Source organism: Panthera uncia (assembly GCF_023721935.1).
Source record: "Panthera uncia isolate 11264 chromosome C1 unlocalized genomic scaffold, Puncia_PCG_1.0 HiC_scaffold_4, whole genome shotgun sequence".
Lineage (NCBI taxonomy): Eukaryota > Metazoa > Chordata > Mammalia > Carnivora > Felidae > Panthera > Panthera uncia.
This window is the reverse complement of record NW_026057585.1, coordinates 30237874-30258226: the sequence shown is the minus strand read 5'-3', so window position 1 is coordinate 30258226 and position 20353 is coordinate 30237874. Positions and strand designations below refer to the sequence as shown.

At 40.7% G+C, this 20353-nt stretch overlaps 1 protein-coding gene across 12 annotated transcripts in view; it reads left to right on the top strand.

Moving 5' to 3' along the window:
• Positions 1-20353, top strand: part of LRRC8B (leucine rich repeat containing 8 VRAC subunit B) — an 80264-nt gene that overhangs the window by 26755 nt on the left and 33156 nt on the right. For 5 of the 12 annotated variants that reach the window (XR_007454729.1, XR_007454728.1, XR_007454727.1 and 2 more), the window contains exons 1-2: positions 12352-12988; positions 14571-14625. The gene's annotated coding sequence lies outside the window, so the exon portion shown is untranslated. Of the gene's footprint in view, positions 1-9898; positions 10096-12351; positions 12989-14570; positions 14626-20353 lie in introns of those variants that run through there. The other 7 variants (XM_049616820.1, XM_049616817.1, XM_049616813.1 and 4 more) reach the window with 4 other exon arrangements.

Here is a 20353-nt window from a genome sequence, read left to right as displayed (position 1 = left end):
TGTGACAACTCTTGTTGGAAAACACTATCCTTGGACAATAAGAAGAACCATTAGATACTTATAACTCTTACTATGTCTGGGTCACTGAGTCTTAGTACTCATTTAAAAAACAAACTGATCAAGGGGTGCCTGGGTGGCTCAGTCTGTTGAACACCTGACTCTTGATTTTGACAGGTTGTGATCCCAGGGTCGTGAGATTGAGTTCCGTGTCAGGCTCCACGCTGAGAATGGAACTTGCCTGAGATTCTCTCTCTCTCCCTACCTCTCTCCCTTCCTCACATGCTCTCTCTCTTTCTAAATTAAAAAATGTTTTAAACTAAAAAGAAAATGAATCAAACAGTAAAATATAGTCCCTATTTTCAGGGAATTCCTAATTTACAGTAGGATAAAGGGAACGATAGTGACCCCAGCAAAACAATTAGAAGTGCGATTTGCTTGTCACATTAGAACCAAATGGCACATTTCTCCAAAGCAAGTCATTAAGGATTTGTGATTGTTTTGTTTCAGAGTAGATTTAGTGACATGGAAAATGCTAGCTTAACCGTGTTCTCCACTCACCAGGCGGGCTGAGTGAGTGCTCACATTTCAGATGATCTAGCCTGGCTACAGGACAAGACATTTGCATAGCAGTTTGGGAAAATTGCCAAACAACAAAATGAAGACTTATGCTTTTGAAATTCCTCTTATTACTGCTTTAATTAAATTGAAGTTTCCAGAGGGATGGACTTTTAAATGAAATTTTAATAGTGCCTCAGCTAATTCCAGTATATTCTTTCATTTTACTCGGCTTTCACAATGTGATCATACTTGGTTTCACTTCCTGGTTTGTCCACACCAGTCTGTTGTTGCTGGGAAATATTTAAATAAAGCGTTTATGGGAGAAGCATATTGTTTTGCAATGGATGAAAGCATTTGGGTTTGATTTTGATTTAGTTCATGTAGTAGTTTTTTAGAACTAAGATTTCTGACGCCTGAACTGGTAAATTGGTTGCCCAAAGAAAACTGTAGGAAAAAAAAAAAAAAGAAAAAAGAAAAACCTTTGGTGCTGAAGTTAATTAAGTTACCTTGTGGTGAAGTCGTCTACAGAACTGTTTGATTAGGCACCAGTTGAGAAACAAATGAAATGTTGGCCCATAATTAGAGTAATTGTAACTTGATTTTAAGCAGAAGCTTGATTGCGTGGTGAGTGACATAATGCCTAAGGATTTTTCCAGAAGAAGAGCCTGGTATATTCTTAAACTGATGGCCTGCTTATGGCATGTTAAACATGGCCACTGGTCCATCTGGCACCATTTTGTGTTGTGTTTTTAAAAAGGCTGTGTGTGTTACAGCATTGCATCAAGTGGTGGGCTATTAATTCTAAAAGTGATATTTTTACCCCAAAACTTCTGATTTCATCAAAGTATTCAGGTACTGTCTAGTGTAAAACAAAACAAAACAAAAAACTAATCAAATCAATTTCTCTTTTGAAAACACCAATTAAGCAGAAAAGGCTGCTCCCTCAAAATCTAATTGTTCTGTCCAGGTGTACCATTTGACTGGCTAATCTGAAAATTTAATTTTTTTAAGCATAACTATTTTTCTGCTTGAGATTTTAGTTTTGCAGCTCATTTATGTTTAATGAGGTGATCTGATATATACCTTAATATAGAATTAGGGCTCCTGCTCTTGTTGTCAAACCCCCTGCAATGAATTCTCCTGATGCTTTCAGATTAATTTCTCTAATATATACTAACATGCCCTTAAATGTATTTTTTCCATCATTCCCCTATTCAGACACCATCAATGGTTCCCTACTGGTTATATGATCAAATGCAAATTACTTTCTGCTCTCATAAAAATATTTTGTTATTAATTCTAAAAGTAAAATTAAACTAATAAAAGTGACCCTAAAACAATAATTTCTCAGGCCTGAGCTGTGTCTTGAAAAGTTCTTAGCCTGACATTGGAGACTTTCTTTACTATTTGACCCTAATCTACTTATGTCTGTTATTTCTGTCTCAAAAATTCTATTCCATCTGTATATGTCTCTTCACTAACTCCTAAAATTCACCTCAGAATCCTCCTACCTTCTTTATTTGTTCCTTCATTCCTCCATATAAAATATGTGCTCTATTATTCTTACCCCTTCTACCTCTTATCCCGAAGGATAAGATTTATGCATACATAAATCCTATGCATCTTTCGTGATCCACTCATAACTCCTCTGCCGTAAGTATTATTCCTTTGGTGTATATTACCCTAAGATGCCACTAAGATGCCCTAAGATGTAATCCAGTTGAGCTTTCTTGTGTTCATGCTTTATTTCACTAAAGCATGAGCTCCTCTCAAAGGTCAGGTCTGTGTTCGACACCCTTCTATTCCCTTCAACATTTGGGCTGATGCTTTGCACCTTTGTCGAAAATAGGTCACGATTGTTGAGGACACCTAGTGTAAGAGTGGATGCAGGATAGGGCATCCTATCACACTCTCTGTTAAGGTCCCATCTCTGGCCATGACACAAGTTGGTGGTATATAGGGTCCTCTTTACTTCTACATCTGTTCAGCTAGCAGCAGCTAAGTTGCTGGCTTCCTTGAATGGGTAAGACTTTCCACAATCAAAACAGATGGTGTTGTCAAATATAAACGGAAAAATATTATTTCTTGTGGGTGGTAAGGGGGGAAAAAAAGGACACGGGAAAAAAAACACACCATTAGCTTTCTTGGCACAGTCTTTCTGCCTTTCAAGTTTGGTTGCTAAGAAATGACCGAAGATTCATTTGCTGTGTACAAAGGAGAAACTTAGGTCACTAACCCGGAGATTATGCTTCTTGTGCAGCTGAATTTGTCACTGAGCCAGACAAAGCCCCACCCTGATTTAGAAGTCATGTGTTAAACTTCCAGATGGGGAATGTGACTTCTGTCTCCTGAGAAGCCATCAAAACTCTAAAATTCCCAGGTTCCTCTCCTTTGCTAACATCAAATGAAGCCTCAGAATCCTGCTGGCCTCTGAAGCCCAAAGCCAAACCTGTGTGCAGAAACTCCGCCTGTCACCTTTGCAATGTGGGGCATTCTCCCTGATTCCTAGTAGTTATTTGTGGGTTCCTTTAGAAGCCTGACCTTGCTTTATCACTTCAGTATGCCCTGAGCTGCCTGAAATTATACTTAATGCCATGGCTGAGCTAAACCTCTCTTCTCTGCCGATAGGTCTTGAATCTGCTAAATGTCTCAGGGGCTTCTGCATGTCAAGTGGAATTTGGAGAATTGAAGATGATGCGGTGGTTGTAGGAAGTTGTTGTGGTCTTTGCTCCAAGCAAGGAGGTCTAATTTTAACTCTTTTCTCTGTTCACTTAATGTTTAAATTTTTTTTTTTTTAACATTTATTTATTTTTGAGACACAGAGAGACAGAGCATGAACAGGGGAGGGTCAGAGAGAGGGAGACACAGAATCTGAAACAGGCTCCAGGCTCTGAGCTGTCAGCACAGAGCCCGACGCGGGGCTCGAACTCACAGCCCTCATGGACCGCGAGATCGTGACCTGAGCTGAAGTCGGCCACTTAACCGACTGAGCCACCTAGGCACCCCTCTGTTCACTTAATGTTTAATAGCAGCTTCTGCCTGTACGAATACAGGGCCATACAGTGATGAGCATGATACATGTAGACCAGACCTCATAGACCTTATAGTTTAGTGGGAGAGAAATAAACTTTTTATTTTGAACAATTTTATTTGAACAATTGCATGAAGATGTGTGACCAGCACTATGAAAGCAAGGGAGAGAAAACTAAAAGAGCTCGTTGTGACAGGCCTGGTCAGAGTGGGCAGGGAAGGCTTCCCTTAGGAAGAAAGTCTGTAAGTCATTGACTCAGGAAGTCCGTGGCTTAATGACTGCTATTTGGCCTTGAAGGTGAATTTGACCTTCTAAGTGTGCTGCTTTGCACTCTTCCAAATTGCAACTATTTTGAATAGGAATTAGCCCTCCTGTGACACTGTTCTTAGGCAGTGCTGTGCTACCAGTGGTCCCATATGTATTTGGTCTTTGCTCCTGGCACAGAGCTAAAACCCTTGAAATTTCCTGATAGGAGCGCCTTTTGTTACTCATAATGAGCCCTTCTTAGCCATACCTGAGTTTATGCTAATGAGGTGACTCTGGGTCCCTGGAGAATTTCAGGTTGGGGGCTGGTCACCAGGGGAACCAGCCTTGTGATTAGAGGGTTGGAACTTTTTTTTTTAACATTTTGTTTTTTGTTTTTTGTTTTTTGTTTTTTGAGAGGGAGAGGGAGACAGAGCACGAGCAGGGGAGGGGCAGAGAGAGAGGGAGACACAGAATCTGAAGCAGGCTCCAGGCTCTGAGCTGTCAGCACAGAGCCCGATGTGGGGCTCGAACTCCAGAGCGACAAGGTCATGACCTGAGCCAAAGTCGTACACTGACTGAGCCACCCTGGAGCCCCAAGGATTGGAACTTTAAATCCGACCTTGGGGGAGCAGGGAGGGGAGAGGGGTTGGAGATGTTTCATTGCCAGTGACCAGTGATTTACACAGGTCAACCATGTCTATGTAACGAAACGTCCATAAACACCCCTAAATGACAGGGTTTGGGGAGCTTCCCGATTGGTGCTTGGGAGGGTGGCACTTCAGATTGGACATAGAAGCTCCACACCCACCACCTCCCCTTCCCCCACCGAGACTACCACCAAATACCATGCGGTGTGCATCTCTTCCATTTGATGTTCCTGAGTTGTATCCTTTAGTAATAAACCTACTGCTTTGTGTTTTCCTGATTTCTGTGAGTCTTTCAAATGAATTGCCAAACTTAAGGAGCAGGTTACGGGAACCCTTGGATCTATTACAAAGTCAGACAGAAGTGTGGGTTGTCTGGGTCCTGGGACTTGTGACTGGGTCTGACATGGGGGCAGTCTTGTGGGACTGAACCCTTAAACCTGTACAGTCTCACGCTATCTCGAGGTAGTGTCAGAATAGGACCGCACAGTAGGACACCCATACAATGTCAGAAAAAAGACATCTTGCCATGTTTACTCTAAATGTGAACCAGACATTTTTCTGCTCTGGCAGAGGATCAAGTGGAAACCAGTGATTTTTACTACCAGCAGCCATTATCCAAGTTGCACACATGAAGCATTAATTTAACACCAAGGTGAAAGTGGACTTTTTACCTGAAACATAGACGCCAGGAGGGCTTGTTCTTTCAAAACTGACCTCTCTCTCTGTTAATGCCCTTGCTGGATGCTTCAGTCTTCCACACCTTCTTCCAGGGAAGAGATAAGCAGTGTCAGCTGACTGGAATGTTGTAAAAGGCCTTCTCTGGGTTATACGTAGGTAGGCATGGCTGCACTTCATTGGCATTGTGAGCCAGAGGTTGTGGGTGTTAACGTTGTCTTTTCTTCTTTCTCCAACTGACAGAATATAAATGGTCCATTATCAGTCCATTTTTGCAAGGTTGCCTTGGGAAAGAATTTTCTACTTGTTGTCTTCTCACTGTGCAATTCTGTGTTTGGGCCACAAATTTCTACCTGGACCCCTGGGCCTTTCGGAAATATTCCTTTGACTTTGGTAGTGGGACTTCAATGTTAGGAGGTGTCAGTGACCTTGTAACTCTCACTGTTTTGTTTCCTTGGAACCAAAGTGGTATAAGAAAAGTTCACTTCATGGGTTGTTTTGTTTCGATTTAAGATAATATTCCAAGGCCAAAGGCATCCTCTTTTAAAATTATTTTACCGACAAAAAAAAACCACTGGCTTTCTTTGTAAGAGTTCACCTTTACATTTATGTACCACTTTAATGACTCCAGAGTACTTCCACAATACTTATTTTAACACCAGCATTGACCCATGGGGCCTGTATGATTGTCCATACTGTACAAGGGAGGCCTGGAAGGCCAGATTGGGTGCGTTGATTTGCTAAGCCCATGTAGATGGTGGTGGAGGCAGGCCAGGGACTCATAGTGCACACTTTCCACACTACAGCCATGCAAAACAGCCCCTGCCTCTCATTCTTGCTTGTGGTGGGAATGGAGAAGTGAGGTTTCACTTGATCAGCAACAAGGTCCCAGGGTTGGGGCAACAAGAGGTATAAAAATAAACAAAAGTTGGACAGTTTGCACTTACGTAAAGCTGCTCCAGAATACGTACAGGGGGAGCAATCACTCTGTATTCCCAGAATTGACTACCATGGCAATGACTGCTGCTGTCCAGGGAGAAGCAAACTTCTGTAAAAATGCTCAGTATCTGGGAGCTTAGACACTGGTAACACGTAGATAGGAACAGAGCTAGAAGCTTTAAAAATCCCTTCTCCTCACAGCGCTAGTCCAAAGTGTATCAGAATCCTCGACACAGGCAGCGTGAGCTGGAGTTAGGAGAGCCATAGCTAACTTGTCAGGTTGAGTGAGTGCCCACAGTGAGCCACAGGGTGAAGCACCCTTTCTTCCGAGTCCAGCTATTCTCAAATGAGTGATGATCACCGAATATGTGACCCAGTCTGCCCAGTCTTTTGGAGTCAAGCCCTGGCATTCCTGGGAAGGAAACAGCAAGAGCCAATAAAACACCAAGAGAAGCTGGATAACACTTGTTCCCATCACATTCCATTGTCAGGCCTCCCAACCCCTCCTTGTGATATTATTTTATCTTTATAATAACAAAAAAAAATCAGGAGGTGATATGTTTTAGAAAGAGCTCTCTGGCTGCAATTTGGAAATGGGACCAAGGAGGTCAAGAGAGGAAGACATTCAGTTGTCTTCACCAAAGATTCGATGGGCTTTACCCAAGACAGTGGTAGCAGGAATGCAGAAGGGGCTAGTTTAAGAAAAGAACTTGTAGATTTGAGGCAATAGAGGGAAAGAAGGTTTTGGGGTAGATTCCTGAGCTCTTGATATTACTACCAACCTTCAGCATCATTCACCTGTCAGGCTGGATGTTGCTACCAATATTCAGGGATCCAAGAAGAGCAGGTTTGGTGTGGGTGTGAGCAGAAATGGTGGGTTTAGTCTGGGATGTGTTGAGTGCGAGTTGTTCCCACACATCTCAGTGAATAGCCAGGAAGGTGTTAGGGAGATGATTTTTAGGCTCAGAGCTAGGAAGCAGGGTTCACCATATGGTTTTGGGGGTCACATATACAGAGGTGGTAGATGACGCTTTCAAGCAGGGGATGTCACCCGAGGAACACATATATGGCACAAGGACCAAATCATGGTGAACTCCGGTGCTTAAGGGAAGGGGTTGTATTAGGACCCTTGCATGGTTTCCAGTTACCTCTCTACCTTCAATTAAAATCAGTGCTTTTATTAATATGCTTGACCCAATGACTTTCTTTTCTTGCTATGAACCACTTTTACTCTCTTTTTAGCAAGACTGATTTATTAGTTGCCAATTGTAGACCATTCATTGCTCTCTTTCTAAGAAAACCTACACTGTTGGTCTTTGAGTTCATGTTTTCTCTGGTGCTGTCACTGTTTTCTTTTAAAGACCTCAATTTTCACCACTCCAGAGGGGTCTTTTCAGATTAGGTGTCCCCCAACTCTGACTGCAATTAATTAACTCAGAGGACAGTGGAATACTGGAAGTGGAGGGTCTATCTATCATTTGGGTTTTCCTCCAACGTGACAAGTAAGTAAAGTCAGGTCAAATGAGGTAAAGTAACTTACTTAACTTATACTGTCAGATCAATGGAAAGCAGGAAGTAGAAACTGGGTCTCCTGACACCTAGTCAGGGGTTTTCTGATAAGCCATACTGCCTTGTGGTCTTGATTCTTCCCTATGCCACTGTGATGGTTACTTTCCTTTATTTAAATATCCAGTCTCATTTCTGCATTCCCTCATCCTCCTGCAGTATACCCCATACAGAGAGGCAGAGCAATGATTTCTCTTATTAAATTAGCTCTCATTTGATATGGATCATTACCTCTGTCCTCTTGGGCCTTAGATGGTCATTTCCATCCCACATATCCAGAGCCCAAGGAAGTAACAAGGCAACTGTACAAAAATGAGTTCATAATTATGAGAGTCTCAGGAACTGATTGATTGATGAGTGTAAGTGCCCAGTACGTATGTCTGCTATCACTAAAGCAAATCGTTATGATTACTCTTCTTTAACTACTTCCCAACACAGATACAGTCTCTCCACATTACCACCAACCTCTCCCTCCACCCCAACTCCCACCCTGACCCTCCAAACCCCCATCTGCCTCTCTCCCCAGCCCTCCTTCACATTAGGCTATCCTTGTTGACACCTTCTTCTAGATTGACCTCTTAATAAAAGAAGATTAATAAGAGGCTCAAGTACTTTTCAAACCCATCTAAAGTTATTGGTGATTTTGTAAACATATGGGTGCTTCAATGATTAGTTTAGGGGGAAAAAAGATCTCATAGGCATGCTTACCTAGATAGTCACTGGAAGATTTTTGAATGTGTTAGCTTCATATATGGCTATTTATCTAGGATAAAAGAAAATCTATGCCTTTTCTGGACAAATTAGTAGGATCATATTCTCTCACACAGCCAAATCCTAATTCAAGGTAACAAACAAAATTGATAATTAAATAGTATTTATTACAATCTATGGATTATGGCTAAAGCAAATTTGACACAGTAGACACTTTGTATTGGTGTGCCTTCTAGGACATTGGGGCCCACACTATATTTAATTTGCATAATCCATTTTGTTAATTTAAAGCAGTCAGAACAGTTTTTATGTTTTACATGGTTATAGGTCCTTTGTGGTAAAATATACATGACATAAGATGTACATTATTAACCATTTTTAAGTGTATAGTTCTGTGACAGTAAGTTCATGCACATTGTTGTGCAACTATGGATTTTAAAACATGGCCTTTGCTTGGGTGACATTGGCTCTATCTGACTTGCCTGCAGCATGAATCTTGACTCGAAAGACAGGCACTACATCAAAAAGTGGGGGTTCCTTGCCCAGGCTAACTTACTTTTGTATCAGCATGTATTGTTTTGTCTTCCCTCTGGGCCATATATTAAATAATTGAGGTAAGTTACATTTATATTTCACAACACTTTCTAATAACTGGAGTCATGTGATATATTGCAAAATCCAACATGCAAATCACTCATTTAGGTGGAGAACGAAACCCCCTAACATCCAGTCTGGTTTCTCTTTACAGGATAAGACTTTAAAGCCAATCTTTAAAAGATTAATTTTGGATAAAGCTGCTACACTGTTAATAAATTACCACTTTTGAGTGCTTACTTTGTACCTGCTGCTGTGCTAAGCATTTGATTTATGGTTATCTCATTTAATTCTTAAAATAACTCCATTGTCCCTATTTTATAGATGAGAAAATTGATACTTAGCTTATCTAAGATCAAGCAGGTGGTAAATGACCAAGTCAAAGATGGATCTGACCTTAACCATTCTGCTGCAGCTCCCTTCCAGGTCTCTCAAACATTCATGAGAGTTTTATAATAAGAATTAGGCCTAACAAAGGCACTAACATACTAGAAAGTAACAAACATACTGAAGGCATGTGATACTTCTTTATTAAGTAATTCAGAAGGAATGTCATCTGTAGGGGATATGGTATTAATTTCTTGGAACTGCATTTTAATAGGAAAGCCAGGAAGAAAAGCCTCGTAAAATATCATTTAAATACAGATTCAACTTCAGTTAGTTATTCCTCTTGTCATAAAATTGATGGGGGAATGTTTCTTTGTAAGAAGCTGTGCCTGCAGGGTGCACCCTTGCTCTGGCTATCTGGCATGTCAGTCTTAATTAATTACATAATAGAGGCAGGCAGGATGGAGGGAGCTTTTGTTGATTCTGTATGGGGATGGAGTACTGAGTAATGAGCTGGGAAACCTGCAGAGATCGGATTTTTAGATTGTGTCTTTTGGTTCCTCTAAAAGATAGATTGTGATTTTTTTTTTTTTTTTTTTTTTACCGAGAGATGCCACGTTCTATATAAAACTCCTTTTTATATAGTTCATTGGAGAGGCGGTGTAGCAGATGGCTCATAGCGCTGGTTGGTGTGAATTTGGGGTTCGCTGTGTGAGCTTGAGCAAGTTTCTTCATTTCTCCAGTCCTCAACTTTCTCACCTTTAGAGCTAAGATCATAATACCTCCCTCACTGAATACACGGTAATGGTAGCCTCCCCTTTTCCATCTCCTACCTCTTAATTCAACAGCTAGTTATTACTAAGAATCTCTTGTGTGTTAGGTCCTGTCCAGGACACTGCACTCTTCAAAAAGCTCAAAGGGAGAGGCTGAAAGGCATCTAACCAGCTCTTTGTGATGCAGTTTAATGGCAGTGTAATAGAACTATCAGTACTCCCTAAATGCTGAAGAAGCCTGAGGAATGTTTTGAGTACTTTTCTGAGTGGGGGGAGAGTGGATAGCAGCATTCATTTTAAACATCTTTTGTGTTTAACGGTCATTTAGTACTTGGTGAACATTAACCCTTTTAGGATTAATTTTAGGGTCAGAAGTGAATTTGATCTAAATACCAGGGTGATTTGCAGTGCATGGCAATTGATATTTATCATTGGGTTAAGAATATGTGGTAATGGATGTAACATTCTTTACAGTGATCCCTATGAGAAGTTACCAATTTTATGAGACTGAAACCATCCAAAAGACGTACAGTATTTTGAGCTTGGTCATAGCTCACAGGAATTGTGGAATTACAATACTTACAGAGCATCTAAGATCTGGCAGACCCTGAGGAGATGAGAAATATTCTTGCCTTCCCAGGGCCTATGGTCTTGGGGATGGGTGGGAAGGGCAGGTAGGCACAAAACAGCATGATACACACCATCCTTGTTGGGGTGAAAACTCGATACTTCCACTGGTCTTGGTATTATTCCTGTTGCATTGTACTTTTCATTTGTATAAAAGAATTGTGAAATCATAATTTGATAAGATATTAAAGCCATTTAGGAATGCTGTGGCATTTATCCAGTGACCCATCACTGATTCAAAATGACTCACCATCATTATAATGCAGCCAGTCATGGTAAATTGACAGCGGTTCTCCGTTCAGGTTTGTGAGATGTCATGTTTGGTGGTGAAATTGGCAGGTGTAAATTTTTTTCCTTTCTTCCTGAAGAGTGAAGGCTTAGCCTCTGCTTCTGAATCTCTGGATGTATCATGGGGTGATGGAAATGCCAGAGGTTCTGTCCCCTCCCTCTGCTTTGCTTTCTCACCCTTTGAGACTCATCGTGTGTGTGGTTGGGTTCACGGACCATTCACAGAGCTGGGCCTCTTCCTCTGTACTTGGTTCCTAACTGGGTGGTAAGACCTGGCCTAGTATTATTTGTTCACTCAGTAATTATATACTAAATATTTATGGTGGGAATAGGGGCAAGACTGAAACATGGGGGAACAAGAGATAAGCTAATAATTTGTTACCCTGGGCAGGCTAATGATTTGATGGCACTTCAGACTGTTATTCTTTATATATTTATTCACATTTTTTAAGAGGAAAAGCCAAGCCCTGTGTGAGAGGGAAAGGGTAGCCAAAGAACCCCTCAAGTTCCTAGGATCTCAACTGACCAGAAGTAAAATAGCAGACCCCTTCTTTTTCCTTGCAACCACACTCTGTACAATCCCTGAGAAAAGTTCTGGTGGATACTATTCTTATTTAATCTAGTTAAGTTTCTAGAGATGTTTTCAACACCCTGCTGATGAATCTGTACATGCAAGCTGCCGTAACATGCAGGCTTTTAATCTAGCACTGAAAAGAGATACCGAGAGCAGTCCTGGAGATGTAGATAATAAGATGCTGTCCCAGCACTCAAGGAACTTGAGGCAATAGCTTATTGTATACGATAAAACAGTGGGGGAGAACTGTTAGTGTCATAGGAACACAGATGGAGGTCAAGGTGGCTCATGGAAGTGATTCATGGAGGTGATCAGGATAGGACAGATGGTGAAAGGAAATGTCCCTCTTTTAAGTACATCTGGTATTCATAGTTTGAACTTTTCAAACTGATGAAATAGGCTATTATATAACCTAAAGCCTTAAACTTACAGAATGGCCCAAGGCAGGATGAATAAGTGTGATATTGCAGTGACTCTTGCCATATCTGACTTACAAAATGAGATCGGGTTACTATGCAGAGATTTTTGACTTCTTGCTAAACCTTAAAGGGAAAGATTTTATTTAGCCATACCTAAAACACAAATTTGCCCAAATGGAAAGCCAATTTTCAGATCCCAAAGTTTTATAACCGTTCTTTGCTTAACTACAAAGGAGTTCGTTTTGTCAGTCTCCCCTATCTCTAGTGACCAGAAGGAAATCAGAGCATCCAGACTTCTCTGCTTTCAAAGTAAAAGGCTGGGGGCCTCCTGTTTTTCTATCATAGTTGATTGTCCCCTATTGTTCTTTAATCCCCAGTCCTTGGGGGGGAGGGGCGGGTATTCCCTTATATGTCCCTCACTAGGAACCTCCCAGAGGGAGCTCTTATTTGAGAAAGGCAATTCTTAGTGTTGTGTGTCCTCTCCTAATCTTCCAGAATACGTGTTTTGAGATTATTTTGGAATTGCCTTTGTAAGTGAAAGTGAACACCTCTCGTGTCCTGCCACTGGGGAGAGAAAATGTTTTTGAGGGGGTAGGTGATGCCAGTTTTATAACACCCATTAGCCTCGCAAGCTGGAGGAGCCACTGACCCCACAGCCCATGTCAGCACGGGTCGGTCAGCATTACTCTGGCAATCAGAGTCCTGCCTGTTTTTAAACTGCCTAATGTGGACTATTTATTCTGTTAGAACAAGCATTGTCATTTAGTATTTTCACATTTCATTTTTCTAACTGGTGCTTTTGTTTGGGGCTGAGGAGGAAGAAAGGCGATAACTTTTGCTGTAGTTTCTAAAATTAGTTTGAGTGATTTGGTTTTAGCCTGGGTACAGAAACGGAGCTACATTCTGTTGTTTTTTTACTTGGCTGCAGTGACTTCACTCGGAGATGACAAGCTGTCATTGTAAGAGCTGTCGTTCCATTTCCGTCTTCTCAGCAAAATACTCCTCTGGTGTAGGTAAATAAATGTTAATGAAATTTGTTAATAAAACATGTTGAAAAGCATTCACCTCCACTCCGTCAAGAAATGCAAAATAAAGAAACAATGAAATAACTTAGAATGGAATTAGCACAGTTTTGTGTTTTTGGTTTTTTTGTTTTTGTTTTTTTAATGATGATGACCACATCTGGTGAGGGTGCTACTCATATATTGTTTATAGAAAAGAAAATCAGTGTATTTCTTGAGAAACAATTTGTTATATATCAGAAGCCTTAAAATGTTTATGCCCTCTGGCCCATTACTCTCACTTTTAGAGATCTATGCAAAGGAAATTATATGAACAGAGTACAGGGATATTTGCAGTATTATTAGTAAAGGGGGAAAAAGGGAAAATCCAAGATTCAGTAAGGAAATATTTTTTTTAACTATGACATACATAGGTACTATTACACTCCTAAGAAAAATGATGTTGGGCTCCTTGGGTGGTTCAGTCAGTTAAGTGTCTGACTCTTGATTTTGGCTCAGGTCATGATCTCAAGGTTCGTGAGATTAAGATTGAGTCTCCCTGTCACCACAGACCTCTCTCTCTCTCTCTGCTTCTCCCCTGAACGCTGTCTCTCAAAATAAATAGGGGCCACCTGCGTGGCTCAGTCTGTTGGGTGTCTGACTTCAGCTCAGGTCACGAATGATCTCACGGTTCATGGGTTTAAGCCCTGCATCAGGCTCTGTGCAGCCTGCTTGGGATTCTCTCTTCTCTCTCTCTCTCTCTCTCTCTCTCTCTCTCTGCCCTTCCTCCACTCACACTTTCTCTCTCAAAATAAATGAATAAGCTTAAAAATTTATAAATAAATAAACTTTATTATAAAAGCAAAAACAAAAATGATGTTTAGGGACATGCCTGGCTGGCTCATTCGGTAAGAGCATGTGACTCTTGATCTTGGGGTTGTGAGATCAAGCCCCACATTGAGAATAGAGATGACTTCAAAATAAAATCTTTTTTTAAAATGCTATTTAGAGAAACTGTGACAACACTGAGAAAGCCTATGATAAATAATAGGAGGCAAAAATGTTGTGCCATTGAATTTTACAATGGCATAGTTTGTGTAAAACTAGCAGGCCAGCAAACAACAACAAAAAAACAAAAACGGTGGCAACAAAAACTGGAGAAACTATCCCAAATATTGGCTCCCCCCACCCCACCATGTTTCCTCTTTTTTCTATAAGAAACATGGATATTTTCGATGGGTTTTTTCAATGGGATTTTTCTATTATTTATAAAGTGAGTGGTACCTGAGATATAATGCTTATCTCATTCTCAAGTAAACATTTAATGTTCATATTTTATGCCTTGTAAATTGCTGTGGTGATGACATTAAATTGTAACTTGTGCTAGTCCCTGGGTCACTCCCTGGGTATTAGTTGATAACCTTTGCAAGAGATCAGAAGGTGATCTCTTTAACAACGCTCACTTTTTTAGTTACTTTTTGTATGTTTCATAAAGTTATTATAGATGTTGGAAATCTTAGAGCTGCATGAGCGGATAACTTGTCTTGCAGTCTGATGGGTAAAATGTAACAATATGTTTATGATTTCTCTTTAGGAATTTTTCAAATAGAAACTAATCGCAGAGTTTCCAGTTGACCACCATTCATAGGGTAAGACTAACGTTCTGAATTGTGAACACATGGTAAAGATAATTACTCTTAACATTGGTAGCTTGGGGCAAATACTGAATACTTAGTATGTAAAAAGAGATTGTTATTTCGACCGACATTTTGAATAAAATCTTTTTTACGTTTTTCAGCCAGTTAATAAACAATTAAATCTCTGTACATTTTGGTAAAATGTCATCTTGCTATCCTTCATTGGTCTTGTATGTTGCAAAATATATGTGTGTATGTTTGATATTTGTCATTTTTTTAAACCTTAAAGATCTGAGGAATTTAATGTCAATGACAGGCTTAGACTCTGTAACTCCATGTCTGTAGTTTTCTGGGTTTTGTTCAAGGTAGTGTTTTTTATGCATGGAATCAATTTGCCATGTTTCCATAAGTAAACGATAGCCATGCTTTCCCAAATTACGTAAGTCAAAAATAAAAAAGTCCTATTCTCTGTTGCTTCCTAGAAACATCACTTATCTTTTATAATTGTGGCAAATTAATCTTAAATTAGTTCTGTGGCAGAGGTTTTGACTTTGACGTAATGACCGATGAATTTGTACACTGTATTAAGTAGCATGACTCTCTAGTATTGTGAATACGACAGATATCTTGAAAAGTGTATCGCCCAGCTCTGAACATCTATAATCTAGGTTAAGGAGTGGTGAGGACAGTGCCTCTGTCCTCCAATGTATTGTGAACACCCTTCTTTTTATAGATGAAGGTATAGATCCTTTGATGTCTTCAGTATATCCACATAGCCCTGCTGATCCGCTGAGTTGACTGTGAATTTTTAAAAGCTAACATGAGATCAGCTACTTCTCTACTTAAGGCTCTTCAGTGTCTTTCCCATCACTCCTGGGCTGTTTCTTATCCAAACTCTGTGTATTGTCTGCAGGCCCTCTCACTCTTCTGCTTTCCCCAGGTTCCTGACATTCCAGCCTGGGGCCTACTTTCTGATCACCCATTCATAAGCTTCTTCCTCCTTCTACTTGGAATGATCTTCCCCAATATCATTGCATGGCTGGCTCCATTCAGGTCTAAAGAGGCCTTCCCTGTCTGCCCACTCTAAAGGAGCTCTAGGAGCACCTGGGCAGCTCAGTCAGTTGAGCGTCCAACGTCATGACCCTCAGGTCACAATCTCACGGTTCATGAGTTTGAGCCCCGCATCGGGCACGGGTTCACTGCTGTCAGCGCAGAGCCCCCTTCATATCCTCTGTCTCTCTCTGTCTCTCAAAAATAAACAAACATTTAAAAATGCTTTAAAAATAAATAAAGGAGTTCTATATTCTTCATGGCATTTCTGATTTTATTATGGTTGTCTGTTTGGTTGCCTCTCTTCCCTTTTTCCTCAGTAAGGTCTCTGAGAGCAGGGATCTTTCTGTCTTGCATATCTATATTTCCTGAACCCTCTGAACTCCCCTGGATACATAATAGGCATTCTACAGACTAAAATCCTGACCTCTCTTTGAGAAATGCTGCTGTTAAGATATTTCACCCATTCTCTTTGGGTATTTTCTTTATATAGAATCAGATGTAGTACGTACTAGGTTTAGCCGTCATCCCACCCATTTGATACTGGTGACGGCATGACATGGTGGTGATGACTTTCAACTATGCGTGTCTTCTGTCCACAATAGGACTGTAAATCCCATGAAAGCAGAAACAAGGTCTCATATTTTCTCGGTATGCTTTTGTAGTCCTAGCCTCCATAATTGAGTGCATATAAATGTTAAATTTAGAGAAAGGGTTAAGACTAGTGGCTTAATCATATTTTTAGCATTTCTAGAGCATACTGGTTTGTCCCAAAGCAAAAAAAAAAATCATTTTGATTTATAGTTAAAAATATATATATAACAAAGAAATTCTGGACTCCATTTGCAAATTCATGTTATGAAACCCTGTTTATTTTGTTAGGAAGAGCCTATTATTAATTAGGACAGGTGGCCAGAATCAATGCTCTCAACCTCCCAGCTCTTTTGAAATTAGGAAATGTGACCATAATTCCATGCCCTGGAGAAGCAATTTAAACACCTCTAAACTTTAGGTTTCTTACATGTAAAGAGTTGCACTCTGATCTCCATGGTTTCCTCCTGGATTAAATAGCCCATGTGACTCTGCTCTTGTGAAAGTAAGTAACCAGTAGAGAAGCAATTGTAATGGTGATCTCAGCTATCAGCCAGACATTCGGAAGGAGAGCGTGTAGATTCACAAGAGCCAAATTGCTTGTTTACTGTGGGTGGTGGGAGGGGGAGGCAAGAAGACATTTTTATTAACAATGAAGATGGTGGAGAAAGGTCTGAGGTTGCCTTCTGTTTACACATCCTAAGAATTATGTAGCCACTGGTGGCTTATGTGCTAGTGTTAATATTATAATGTGACTGCAACTTCTTTCATTTTAAATGGATTCTAGAGAATTTGGTAGCTTACTGAACTCATCAAAGAATTGAGATGTCTTTTCCTGAAAGGACAGTCGCCATCTACGTTAAATGAATTGTGTGTTCTGTAACTGTTAGAAACAAGGAAAAGTAAAACCATGTTTTACTTTTTTAAGTTCAGAACAACTCAGATTTAATAAGGAGTTCTAGAGTTACTGTTTTTTGTTTATTGTTGTTAGTTATTATTTATTGTTATTGTTACTTGTTTTTTAAGTTCAGAACAACTCAGATTTAATAAGGAGTTCTAGAGTTATTACCATGGTGTTGTCATATTCAGCAAGTGTCTTCTGGGGCTTCAGGTGATAAATTTTCCTAGGATTTAGAATATTATTTACGATTGTTTCAGAGACCCATTGCCACTGTACAGCTTTTGGTAAGAAGCTGCAGAATGCTAGTTACGCAGCACATTTTTCCTTTGGTTTCTCTTTGTTATCAACCATGATGTCAGACTCTTTCCTTGAATTTCTGTGCTCCAGAAACACCGCGTTTCTTTTATCTCACTGACCCAGCTTCTTTCTCCCCCTTTGTTCCTCTTGGTCTGAGAGTTCTTCCTCATGGGATTTATTATCTAGGAAAGAGATTTTGTTCTTCATTCACTCAATTCACTCAAAGAGTTAATTCACTTCTATGGCGTATCTACTACTTAAATATTCTTGAGTCCCTATGGTGAATTAAAGATGTCTGTAAATGCTCCAGTTGGGGTCTGTTACCCTTCCCTTTAAAAATCTGGGCTGGTCCTGTTACCCTTTTTGAGCACTCAAACATAGCAGAGATGGTGTGGAGTTATTTCTAAGGCTGGAATTTAAGGAAGTGTGTAGCTTCTGCTATTGTGTGCTTGCAGTGTTCCTTAGAACTTAGCTGCCTTGCTGTGGGACAGCCTGAACAGCCATATGGAGTAGTGGCCGGGCCTCTGGTCATTAGCCTAAGCTGAGCTGTAGACCAGCAGACAACCCAAATGCCAGTCCTGTGACTGAGGCGTTTTAGAACTTACAGCCCTCCCAGCATTCCAGTCAACACCATGTGAAACAGAACTGCTTCATCATCCCACAGAATCATGAGAAATGATAAATGGTTGTTTTAGCCACGAAGTTTTGGATTTTTTTTTTTTTTTTTTTGGCATAGCAGTAAAGAACTAAAACAAAAATTTGTACCCAGAAGTGAGGTGCTGCCGTAACAAAACATCTGGCATTGGCTTTGAGACCAGGTGACAGTGAAGGTCTGAAGGGAAGTAAGACAACTATTAATGGTAGCTGGTAGGGCGATGAAGAAATCGCTTTTTGAGGATATAAAACAGTACCCTTGTTTCATACTGACAGGAAAACCGACAAGACTTGTATGTCCAATAACACGGAAGATGGAAAATGAACCCAATGGATTTGTATATCCAGCTTAGGGGATTTTCTAGCAGAATGTTGGAAGCGTCAAATGACTTTTTTAACCACTCATGACCAAAGTATTGCAAAAGAGAGATGAATTAAAGAAGAAACTGTCCAGATTTTAAGTAGACTTTAGAGGATGTGTTTCCAATCCAGAATTTTCTAGGGTTGTAAATAAAACTGTTTCTCATTCCCTGCTTCTCGACTCAATGAAAAGGTACTCAAAGTAAGAAATGGCCTCAGGTGGAAAGAACAGATCCAGAGCAATACTGCCAATAAAACTTAATCTCAAGGTACAAATGAAAGCAAAGGCATAGCAGCAAGACCCTATATTATGACTTCAAAAAGATGTAAGTCTGTGCCTCCTGGGGCTTCTTAACTAGATAACAGGGCTTCCAAGGACCTTAAGAATGTTGTCCCACAGCCTCCTCTACTTAATTTAGACGACAAGATCCTGGACTTCAAGCCTGAACTCGATACCAGAGTTGGACGAAATTTTTAGGGGCTTGGAAGAGGGTGAGTGTGCTTTGCGTGTAGGAGGACTTCACAACGTTTGTGGGCAGAGAGACCAGGGAAGGTTAAGCAGAGCTGCCCATCCTTTGCCACCCCTCCCATTGAGAAGTGACGTTTCCCATTCCCTGGAATCTGGGCTGGGTCTATGGCTCCTTTGGCTGATAGAATGGAGTGGATGTGACACCGTAGCTTTGAGAGCCAGGCCATAAAAGAACTGCAATTTTTCACCTTTGTGCTTGGGATGCGCCATCTTGGAACCCAACCACCGTCTATGTGAGGACCCTGAAACAGCCATGAGGAGTCTCACTGGAAGTGCCAGCCAGCAGGCAGCTCCAGCTACCCGCCTGATGAATGAGAACATTCTGGACCTTCCAGCCACTTTGTGCCAGCCAGTACTATGAAGTGAAAGAACCACCCACAGAATCATGAGAAATAAAACACTATTGTTTTTTTAAGCTGTTTGGCTTTAGAATATGCAGAAGAGTTAGCCCAAATCCTTCCTGTCTACATGTGGCTGTGTTCTAGTCTGTCTCAGGAAATGCCCAATTACCTTAGATATACCCTGCCTAACATCTGACCATATTATTTCCTGCCTTCTGATATGTTCAATTTTTTATTGTACAAATATTTGTCATACACCACATGCTAGAAACTGTGGAGGATACTGTAATACCATAGACTCAAAATGTGAATCCATTTGACTCCTGCTTCTCCATGGACCCCTCTGTTTGATGTTGCTAAATGGTGTTGAATTTTCATTTACAGTGACTATTTCATTCATTGCTTTCTTTCCAGTGCATTGCAAAATTTTCCCTCATTGCTTCCAGCCTACACAATTTAAATACCTTTTGGCTGGGTTTTGTTCTTTCTGCTTCCTCTTCAAATCCACCCTGCAAATCTCTATAGCTCAATGACTCTCTGACCTACTGCTTCGCACACCTGGGGTCTCAGGTCTCTGAAGAGTTTGTGGAGTTGCTGGTAGCTGTTACTCGTAGTCTGCAGAGAGGGGGAGGCACTCTAGATACCTAGTGAAACTTCCAGGAAGGGTTAAAAGGACAGTACTTTCCCCAGATATTTCATTGTCAGTCTGTCTTGTGAGCTTTCTCCTCCTGGGGAAATTTGGAGAAAACAAACAAACAAAAAGTACTGGTCTCAGCTAGACCAGTTGAATTGCTTGACCAATCATAGGAGAAGGGCTTGGATTTGAGTTTTTGTTTTTGTTTTACAGAGAGAGTGCACGCAAGTGGGGGAGAAGGGCAGAGGGAGAAAGACAGAGACAGAACCTCAAGCCAGCTTCACACTCAGAATGGACTCCCCCCCACCCCCCCACCTCCCGCCAGGACTCAATCCCACCACCCTGGGATCATGACCTGAGCTGAAATCAGGAGTCAGATGCTC